The sequence below is a fragment of the Oncorhynchus mykiss genome, chromosome 11, assembly GCF_013265735.2.
Source record: "Oncorhynchus mykiss isolate Arlee chromosome 11, USDA_OmykA_1.1, whole genome shotgun sequence".
Classification (NCBI taxonomy): domain Eukaryota; kingdom Metazoa; phylum Chordata; class Actinopteri; order Salmoniformes; family Salmonidae; genus Oncorhynchus; species Oncorhynchus mykiss.
The window spans coordinates 40,003,655-40,014,827 of NC_048575.1; the positions used below are offsets into that span (position 1 = coordinate 40,003,655).

An 11,173-nucleotide genomic window follows, 5' to 3' on the forward strand; every position below is an offset into this window, starting at 1 on the left:
CCATTGTTTGTCTATGGAGATTGCATGGCTGTGCTCGAGTTTTATACATCTGTCAGCAATAGCCAAATCCACTAATTTGAAGTGGTGTCCACATACTTTTGTATATATAGTGTATGTAAGCATTAAATGTGAATGTAAAGTTTTTAATTTCCTTCTACATATCCTTTTATGGCTGTGGCCATTACGTACATTTCACATACCAGCCTAGAATCCAATTTAGGACGTTGTGGGTTTCGCGGGCCATCACACATCGGACTTCCATACAACACTTTAAAGCTATTGACCTAATTTCATACCTCGACACATTGGATACACATCCTTGTTCAACATAATTATTAACTGCCTGCTTATAAGTGTCTATAAGCCAGCTGAATCAGTTGGGGATTTAAAAAAAAAAATTGTCATGGAGTCAGACGTCATATTGCAGTCCTATTCAGAATGCATTGGATTGCCTCCTCAGGACCTAGGAGTATCCCACCTGTATGACAGTGGCCATGTCGTACACTGGCCTGGCCTGCCTGGTCATACTGGGCGACGACCTGAGTCGTGTCAATAAGGAGGCCTGTCTAATGGGCCTGAAAGCCCTGCAGCTAGAGGACGGGAGGTGAACACCTAGTCACTCTCCACTGCAGTTAATTTACCAGCTGTACTAACAATGAGTTACTGTTACGTTCTTTGGTAGTGCCTTGAGCAAAGCACTAAACCATCTACACTTGTTACTGGGCCGCTGCACTGCGGCTGACCCATTTGCTTCCAATCCCTCGGGGGAGTCGGGTTGTGAGCATAAAGACATGTTTCCGTTGTCTTTAGGTTGATGGACAATGAAGTATTATTTTCTTCTAATGTTAGTGTTTGGTACTTTATAGTTTTTTTGTGCTTTATGTGAAGGGAAACCTGTTTAACAATGTCAGCGTTGAGATCACTGTCAGAGATCACTGCGTCCTGATTTAACCAGTAAAACCCTTTGACACAGTAAACCTCGTCCTTACACGTACAAAAAAGGCCTTTAATGTCTGCTTTAAGTTTCTATGCCATGGCAAGCTGACAAGGTACAAATCTGTCGTTCTGTCCCTGAACAGGCAGTTAACCCACTGTTCCTAGGCCGTCATTGAAAATAAGAATTTGTTCTTAACTGACTTGCCTAGTTAAATAAAGGTAAAATAAATAAAAAATCCAATGCACCTTCAAAAGAAGGCCACCACTGACACAGATGCTTGATATAGGTCTATCTCTATGACGTGTTGACTACAACAGAAATAAACACTGGGTTAAACCAATGTTGGTTTAAACCCCAGTTTTACACTCTAGCAAGTAGTGGTTGAGGGCTGAACCCTTGTAGAAAAGACTGGAAGGGAAAATGACTTGAGGTTTGTGTACTGCGCAGCATGCATCTGCTACATGCTCGATGACTGGTCGGGCATGGACATCAAGAAGGCCATCGACTACATCAAGAGAAGTATGGTAAATTTGTTGTTTTACTTTGTCTCTTTCATCAAGCAGCCTGTTGCACTGAGCCTCCTCAGTCTTTTCTACAAGGGTTCAGCCCTCAACCACTACTTGCTAGTGTAAAACTGGGGTATAAAACAACATTGGTTTAACCCAGTGTTTATTTCTGTTGTAGTCAACACGTCATAGAGATAGACCTATATCAAGCATCTGTGTCAGTGGTGGCCTTCTTTTGAAGGTGCATTGGATTTTTATTTATTTGACCTTTATTTAACTAGGCAAGTCAGTTAAGAACAAATTCTTATTTTCAATGACGGCCTAGGAACAGTGGGTTAACTGCCTGTTCAGGGACAGAACGACAGATTTGTACCTTGTCAGCTCGGGGGTTTGAACTTGTAACCTTCCGGTTACTAGTCCAACGCCTGACCTTTTACAGTCAAAGCCTTCAGAGAGAAACGGTTTACACAAATCCTGAGTTTTATTACATTCTCACTTTATCCTCCCCTCCAAGTCACAAGGGGATGGTGAGATGGAGGTGATGAGACCAGGCACCATTGTGTCCTGCTGGGCCTCATAATAGTGATTGTTTCCTCTGTGATATCCCCTGCTTTCCCATCTCTGTAATCTAACAAAAAAAAATATATAGTACAGTCTGGAGGGCAGGCAGCGGTATTCCTGTCTGGATGGCTGTAATGGATTACATTGAGCTGTGTGTGTGTTTTGGGGCCATGCAGTTGGCTGGTGTGACATGGAGACACGGAGGCAGTCAAGAAGCCCATGCAGCGCTGGTCCTAAGCTCTGGGGGTTTTCTCAGACGCCTATAAATCGAGGATATGATCCAGACGGGAGGGAAGGCCTCTAATCCTCTTGCTGCCAAATTTGGTGGGCTTTGAACCCCCTGGGGCGGGGCACTACAGTAAACATTACTACTTTCAACATTGTTACTTCCTCATTGTTATTGTCGCCAATATTGGTCTGCCTCATCAAGCGTGTGTATGAAGTGTGGTTTAGTATAGTTAGCAAGCAGCACTGCGGACACGTGGCCGTGGATTGCTCCACGTGGGCATTGATTGAGCAGCTTGTGTCCCGATCTCGCCTTTCCTCATAGATCACATATGTCACCCCATCTTCAAGTTATTATACGGTTTCAGTGATGGGTATCTATCCCTCACATGGTCCTATGTTTGCCTAATAATCTGAATGTTGTTTTTGCTTCCTCAGTCATATGACAATGGCATTGGCCAGGAGGCTGGATTGGAATCGCATGGCGAGTATGGCAGGCAGCACCCGGGATTGATTGATATTATGGGTCTAGAGCGGGATTAGCCATTAGCCCAAAACCTTACTAGAACAAATATCCTCTTAATTCCTTCCAATTAAGCCCTATTATTCCAGGGAATCCCCCAGGGTTAGCTAAACTACTGCATAGAGAGATTTGTGTAATGAAACCATGGGACGTTACACAAAGCATTTATATTCAAGTTAAGAAAAAAATGTGGAAATTATAACCTTTATTTAACCCTTGGGGGGGGGGGGGGGGGGGCTTGATTATTAATATTATCTCAAATAGGTAGGTACATACACCTAACTATCTGCCGAGTGCAAGGTTCTCCCTCATTGTTAGTGGCCTCCACACAGAGCTGCTGCCATGGCAGATTTATACGCCGCCTCCTCATCTTCCCCCACAAGTACACCTCTGCAGTTGGGAAGTGATCCAAAAGCTCTGATGCTCATGTTGGGACAGTTGAAAAGGAAAACTGGTGATTGATAGTGGTGCTGTGCCGGTGGCTGATAACCCCTGTCATTAAGCAGTCTGTCTGTCTGTCTGTCTGTCTGTCTGTCTGTCAGGTGGGTCCACATTTTGTGCCGTCGCCGCCCTGTGTCTGATGGGCAAATTAGAGGAGATGTTCAGCGAGAGTGAGCTGAACAGGATATGCCGCTGGTGCATGAGACAGCAGAACGGCTTCCACGGCCGCCCCAACAAGCCCATCGACACGTGCTACTCCTTCTGGGTGGGCGCCACACTCTAGGTAACGGGAACTGGGCTGGAACTTCTGCGGATATTTCAGCGTACACTCACTTTATGGTTCATTAATGCTGCTTTATTTGCGAAAGGTCCAGTAAATGAATCAAATATGTTCATAGTATGCATTGACTTTCATTTAGCAGGCCATACTTCCCCAGGCCGTACTTCAACCCATTACACTTATACCGAAGCCCAGCCTAAAACCCCAAAGAGCAAGCAATGCAAATGTAGTAGCAAAGTAGCTAGAAAATACTCTGTAGAAAGGCAGAAACCTAGGAAGAAACCTTGGTTCCTAGAGAGGAAGTTGTAAGTTGGCTTTTCATAGCCAAACATTCAGAGGTCGAGACAGCAGGTACAGTGCCTTGCGAAAGTATTCGGCCCCCTTGACCTTTTGCCACATTTCAGGCTTCAAACATAAAGATATAAAACTGTATTTTTTTGTGAAGAATCAACAACAAGTGGGACACAATCATGAAGTGGAACGACATTTATTGGATATTTCAAACTTTTTTAACAAATCAAAAACTGAAAAATTGGGCGTGCAAAATTATTCAGCCCCCTTAAGTTAATACTTTGTAGCGCCACCTTTTGCTGCGATTACAGCTGTAAGTCGCTTGGGGTATGTCTCTATCAGTTTTGCACATCGAGAGACTGACATTTTTTCCCATTCCTACTTGCAAAACAGCTCGAGCTCAGTGAGGTTGGATGGAGAGCATTTGTGAACAGCAGTTTTCAGTTCTTTCCACAGATTCTCGATTGGATTCAGGTCTGGACTTTGACTTGGCCATTCTAACACCTGGATATGTTTATTTTTGAACCATTCCATTGTAGATTTTGCTTTATGTTTTGGATCATTGTCTTGTTGGAAGACAAATCTCCATCCCAGTCTCAGGTCTTTTGCAGACTCCATCAGGTTTTCTTCCAGAATGGTCGTGTATTTGGCTCCATCCATCTTCCCATCAATTTTAACCATCTTCCCTGTCCCTGCTGAAGAAAAGCAGGCCCAAACCATGATGCTGCCACCACCATGTTTGACAGTGGGGATGGTGTGTTCAGCTGTGTTGCTTTTACGCCAAACATAACGTTTTGCATTGTTGCCAAAAAGTTAAATTTTGGTTTCATCTGACCAGAGCACCTTCTTCCACATGTTTGGTGTGTCTCCCAGGTGGCTTGTGGCAAACTTTAAACAACACTTTTTATGGATATCTTTAAGAAATGGCTTTCTTCTTGCCACTCTTCCATAAAGGCCAGATTTGTGCAATATACGACTGATTGTTGTCCTATGGACAGAGTCTCCCACCTCAGCTGTAGATCTCTGCAGTTCATCCAGAGTGATCATGGGCCTCTTGGCTGCATCTCTGATCAGTCTTCTCCTTGTATGAGCTGAAAGTTTAGAGGGACGGCCAGGTCTTGGTAGATTTGCAGTGGTCTGATACTCCTTCCATTTCAATATTATCGCTTGCACAGTGCTCCTTGGGATGTTTAAAGCTTGGGAAATCTTTTTGTATCCAAATCCGGCTTTAAACTTCTTCACAACAGTATCTCGGACCTGCCTGGTGTGTTCCTTGTTCTTCATGATGCTCTCTGCGCTTTTAACGGACCTCTGAGACTATCACAGTGCAGGTGCATTTATACGGAGACTTGATTACACACAAGTGGATTGTATTTATCATCATTAGTCATTTAGGTCAACATTGGATCATTCAGAGATCCTCACTGAACTTCTGGAGAGAGTTTGCTGCACTGAAAGTAAAGGGGCTGAATAATTTTGCACGCCCAATTTTTCAGTTTTTGATTTGTTAAAAAAGTTTGAAATATCCAATAAATGTTGTTCCACTTCATGATTGTGTCCCACTTGTTGTTGATTCATCACAAAAAAATACAGTTTTATATCTTTATGTTTGAAGCCTGAAATGTGGCAAAAGGTCGCAAAGTTCAAGGGGGCCGAATACTTTCGCAAGGCACTGTATGAGAGGGAGGGAGATGAAGACAGCGAAAAAGCAGGTCAGGGACAAGGTAGCACGTCCTGTGAACAGGTCAGAGAATGCGTGATCAGTGCGTTAACAGAGTTGGGACAGCCTGAATGGCTGAAGCTGGGAGTGATCGATAACTCTCACGTGAGGGGGAGAACTAGACTAGGCGGCGCCAGCCAGACATAAACAAACATACACTCTGGAAAATAGTCCTACAGCGCCTTCGGCAGGGAAATTCATAACACTGTGCATTTAATGGGACTGGGTGGCATGATCTTACGGTATAGGAGCTCTTACTAACGGGGTTTGTAATCGAGATGGTAACCTTTGCTGCCTGACCACTCATGTTTAGCCAACTGCACAGCGGTCACTGTGCAATGGAGATTAATGGAACCGGAGAATATACAGGAGTCTTGAATTGATCCCTAGATACACAAGTGGATATTGATATATGAACGAACGCTTCCAGACTGTCCATTGTAAATTGTCTTTCTAGGTCCATGTGTTAGTGTATTGGTTAGTTACCACCTGTGCATCTGAAGATTGCGGGTTTGCCTCAGATTACACATTTTGACATTTTTTGTTTGTTTATACTTTTGTCAGCCCCCTTGCAACAGACACTTATTTTAATTTATTAGGTGGTTTTTAAAATAGCCTTAGGGTTCGTGGAGAAGCAGGCAAGTGGCATTGAGTGTGGTGTGTAGCTCCTGTGTAGCTCCTGTTTAGCTCAGTTGGTAGAGTATGGCACTTGCTAAGCCAGGGTTGTGGGTTCGATTCCCATGGGGGACAGTATGTAAATGCATGTCCTCACTACTGTAAGTTGCTCTGTAGAAGAATGACTGCTAAATGACCCCAAAACATGTTACTACTGCGTGTGACGCTCAAGGAAAGGGTCTCATCTGTGAGATGCATGCTATCCCTATGGTATTGTGGGCATGTGCCTGTCATGGAGAAATGCAAACAGCAGCTGGGTGACAGAGTGCTGGGCCAGAGTTTTTAACAATGCATTGTTTCTAAAACGGCTGAAGAATTCAGAGTGGTGTTTCCCAAAACACCACGTAGGGAGAGCTTTAAATAAGTGCTTCGTTAGAGCATGTGTCGATACTGATGGGATCGAAAGAACGGCAGTAAAATCTTACCTTAACATTAGATACTCCTAGAGAGACATTATCACCCATGGCTGCAAATATTGAGGCGGCTTAGGCTATGTACATTTATATTTATATTTTAATGCAGTCATCTCGGTTTTCATTTGAAGCATATTTTTACCCTTTGCTTGTTTATAACGATGGCAAAGACATTGGCAACTGTGTTTTGTAGTCAACTTTGTTCTGAATTTATCGGCGGTCACAGATGCAGATCAGCAACTTGATTCTATGTTTCGCTGAGATCTTCTGTGTATAAAGCGCTAACGTTCTACGAGGGGTCTGAGGCAGTTGGTGAATGACAAGTGTTTTCAAGTGTAACTGTAGTGACGATGGTTTTGGGAAACAGCTCAGTGATTTAACGATGCGCCTATGAATGTTCTGACGATAAACTTTGCCTTAAGATCAGTGCTCAACTTGGGCCGGAGCTGTCCGGAGAGCCCACTTCAAATTTTCAAGGAACTGCATAGCAGCTCCTCTACAAAACAAAGTGACCTATTATCAGCCCGGATTCACACAGTGTCGAGAAAAGGTTGATCAAAGCGGAATGAAGGCGGGATTTGCATTCATAGGCTGTTTGAAAATGTTTGAATCCTAAGCATCCTGCATACACATTGTTTGAAGTACAATAGACCAACATAGCTGTAGTAGGTCAAAGCTGTGCGCTGGAAAACCTTGGTAGAGCATGGGTGGTGTAGGCATTGCGGCGCTCTTGAATTTCTTTATTTTTCGGTTTCAGACCAACCCCTCCTTCTCACTTAAAACTTGTTTTATTTAGTAAAAGCTGGTGTGCTCTAGCTCTAAGGTGTCACAGTGATTTCCCCCCCCCCTCCTCCCTCCTCCCCTCCCCTCCCCTCCCTCCTCCCTCCTCCCCTCCCCTCCCCTCCCTCCTCCCCTCCCCTCCCTTCCCTCCTCCCCTCCCCTCCCTCCCTCCCTCCTGGCCTAATTCTAACCTCTCCTCTTTTCAGCTCCTAGACGTCTTTCAGTATACTAATTTTGAGATGAACCTGGAACTACATCCTGTCCACTCAGGACCATTTGGTGGGCGGCTTCACTAAATGACCAGACAGTCATCCAGGTAAAGTTACTCTGGCTCTGTACAGGTGTAGATGGGGTGGGAGGGAGTGTTGGCCTTTGTCAATGGAAAACGCCCAGTAAGCCAACAGCCAGGGGCAGGGATGTCTAATTTATGAGGACACAGGGGAAGGAACAGGCCTCACGTTAATGGAACTGTTTGGTTGAATTGGTTCTCAGGTCATTTAGATGGAGGGGAATGAGAATAAAGAAGGAACAATATGAGAGAACTGTCACACAAAAGTATTGTTAGAATGCATGCAGTGAAGTGTAATAGTTGTTTTAAAATTATTTTGTGTAATATTTCAGTTAAATATTGCAGTTAAAAGCATGTATGTCATCATGGAAGACATGCACTGAATGTACAAAACATTATGAACCACTGTTCTTTCCATGACAGACTGATCGGGTGAAAGCTATGATCCCTTATTGATGTCACTTGTGAAATCCACTTCAATCAGTGTCGATGAAGGAGAGGCGACAGGAAGGATTTTTAAGCCTTGAGACTGTGTGTGTGTGTGTGTGCCGTTCAGAGGGTGAATGGGCAAGACAAAAGATTTAACTGGCTCTGAACAGGGTATGGTAGTAGGTGTCAAGAACTGTAACGCAGCTGGGTTTTTCATACTCAACATTTTTCTGTTTCAAGAATGGTCCACCACAGTCCATGCCTACATGGAGGGGGGGGGGGGGGGGGGGGGGGGGGGGGGGGTGCACGAAAGTCAATATTAGGAAGGTGTTCTTAAAGTTTTGTACAGCATTCCTTCAAGAAAATTCCACAGAATTTTCAGAGAAGTCAGGCACAGGAGAGCAAAAACTGATTTACAACGGTGCAGTTTAATAAACAAAACCACCGTAAACAGAACAATAAATCAATGGGTAAACAAAACCCGTCACACACCAGCATAACGTGCACAAGCACTACAATAAACAATTCCGTACAAGGACATGGGGGGGAACAGAGGGTTAAATACACAACATGTAATGATGGAATTGAAACCAGGTGTGTGGGAAGACAAGACAAAACAAATGGAAAGTGAAAGGTGGATCGGCGATTGCTAGAAGACCGGTGACGTCGACTTCCGAACGCCACCGGAACAAGGAGAGGGACCGACTTCGGTGGAAGTCGTGACATTTATTCATAACAAGTGGTCCATAGTGACAGTTATTGATGCATGCAATTTAATCCTGTTTTGGCAGCACCTTAGAGTTGCTCTCTCTTAAAACCATATCTTAGTTATTTCATTATATTTTCGGGGGAACTGTACAGCCATCAGGTGGAGCCACTAATTCATGTCGGGCAAATGTGAGGTTGTTAAAGGAGCTGTGAACCTTGTCTTCTATATGATTTTTTAAAGTCCCCTAGTCACATTTCAGTCTGACTACATTGCAGGCACCTGCTAGATCTCACAAAGGTGTTAAAACTGACAAAGATCCATTTGGGATCGAAGCATTGTCAAAGCGGTGAATTTGGAGCATAAACAGTGTGCGGGCCTTCCTGTTATTTACAAACATACAGCTAACCACATCTTATGCTATAGCAATCGGACGCCTGACTGCGCAGTTGATGACATAGCGTCCAACCATTAGTTGATTTAAAGCAACGTCAGCAATGCAATCGAACGTGGAATGTGACCGAAGCCACAGTGCCCTTTCAGTGTGGGTGCTGGGGCATGTCACTTGGCTGACCTACCTTCCTCTCTCTTCTGGTCCTCGTCTCTGTTCCAGACCCGCTGCACGCCTACTTTAGGATCTGCGGCCTGTCGTTGATAGGGGAGGCCAACCTGCAGCAAGTTCACACCGCCCTGAACGTGAGCGAGAGAGCCTTTGAGTATCTGCAGCATCTGCACCAGACGTGGAGAGACGCCTGAAGCTGACAGCAGCAGGCCTCCCACAACCACACCCGAGCCTCCAAGTACTGCCACCATACTCCCTAAGCCATGTGTAGCAGTTCCCTCTGTTACCTTAGAAATAGAAACGATAGTGGGTCTCACTGAAACAGGGGGGAAAGGTGAATAAATCATTTATTGGGCCCATCAATAATTGAGCGCAAACTGGCGGAGTAGATGCTCAGGCCGGGCGAGCGCTAATTCTGCTTAGTGTCTTTCGAGACAGATTCAGTGTTACAATGAAATGCTTTGTAGATACTGTATTTATTTCCGTTCCTCTGAGACACATGCTCTTTAAAAGACTGAAATTCTAGCTGCTAGAAACACCGTAGGTTCTCTGCTACATTCTCAAAAGATCTTTAAGACTTTTTGCCTTGTATTACGTGTTGTTGTTTTTTGGTCAAAATGTTTTTGTCAGAAACCAACATGGTCACTACACCGATCAAGCCTCTTGTGTTTGTCCAGGATAAGTTGTTTTTTAGCATCTGTGTATTTTGTTAACCTGTGTAGCTGGCTCCAGTAATATTTTGGGGCTATGGCAGTTTTCTGTACTCCTAGGCTGACAAGTCATGAGACCACTCCCTCAAACTTCATTCCTTTCTCTGAAATGTTCTTCACACAGCAAAAACTGGGCTCTCTAACCTGAGGGGCCTTTACAGTATGGATTTGCCTGTCGCTGCAGATGTGTTATTGGGTCAAAAGACACATGAATGTTTGTCTTGACATGAACTATACAGAAAAAAGTTACATTGAATTAATTTTGTCTATACATTATAGAAATATTGAGTGTAGATATTATGTAAATGTCACCTTTATCATGCAAGTGCTCAATCGTATCACTGCTATTTCAGTGAGGTAGGTGGATTTGATATGCAATGTTATGTGAAATAAATAATAGCATTTTCTCTGTATCATGTCAAATCAACTAAACTTGTGCTAAAACTGTCTTGGAAGTGCATATTTATGTGAAACATGCCTGCCTTTTCATTTGTGCAGAGTGCGAGTTAGAAAGAAGCCTGTTTATGTTTCAGTTTAAAGAAACAGTAAATTGTCATCAGAGGTTGTTTAGTCTTGGATCTAATCAAGGAGATTGTCCTTGGGGTCTGCAGTTTGCTGGTTTGCCAGTCATCAGTTAGTTTATCCACTCACCACTTTAATCAGCATCTCATGAAATCCAGCATCCCTCCCCTATCTTGATTTTTACTGCAAAGTGAAGGTGTGCCAACAAAATCAGCACGATGACAGAGTATAAAACAGAAGTACTTTATCAGTAGTACAACATTGCCCTGGTCTCAGCTATGCACTCTTAATTAAGGCTGCAGTCCTTATGAAGACTAAGGAAAATGTCATTTTCTCTGCTACAAATAAAAAGTATACAGCATCTGACCTTGCATGTGACATGACATGCCATCTCGAAGCCAAGGACGAATTTACCTAAAAGTTACATAATTGTACGAGTAACGCATTTCTTAAGCCCTTTTAAACCAGTAGGTAAATAATGACTCAATAATTGAATGACTCAATCACACAAGCCAGTGCCGCGTGGGGTCCATTATGTGGCTTTATATGGTGCACTGATATTGGTTGGAAGACGTGACATGGGCTTTCAAAGACCTCCGCTTG

At 43.8% G+C, this 11,173-nt stretch overlaps 1 pseudogene; it reads left to right on the forward strand.

Moving 5' to 3' along the window:
* The first annotated feature begins 1,398 nt into the window (after window positions 1–1,398).
* On the forward strand, window positions 1,399–11,087 carry LOC118937386 (annotated as a pseudogene).
* Window positions 11,088–11,173: the final 86 nt, after the last annotated feature.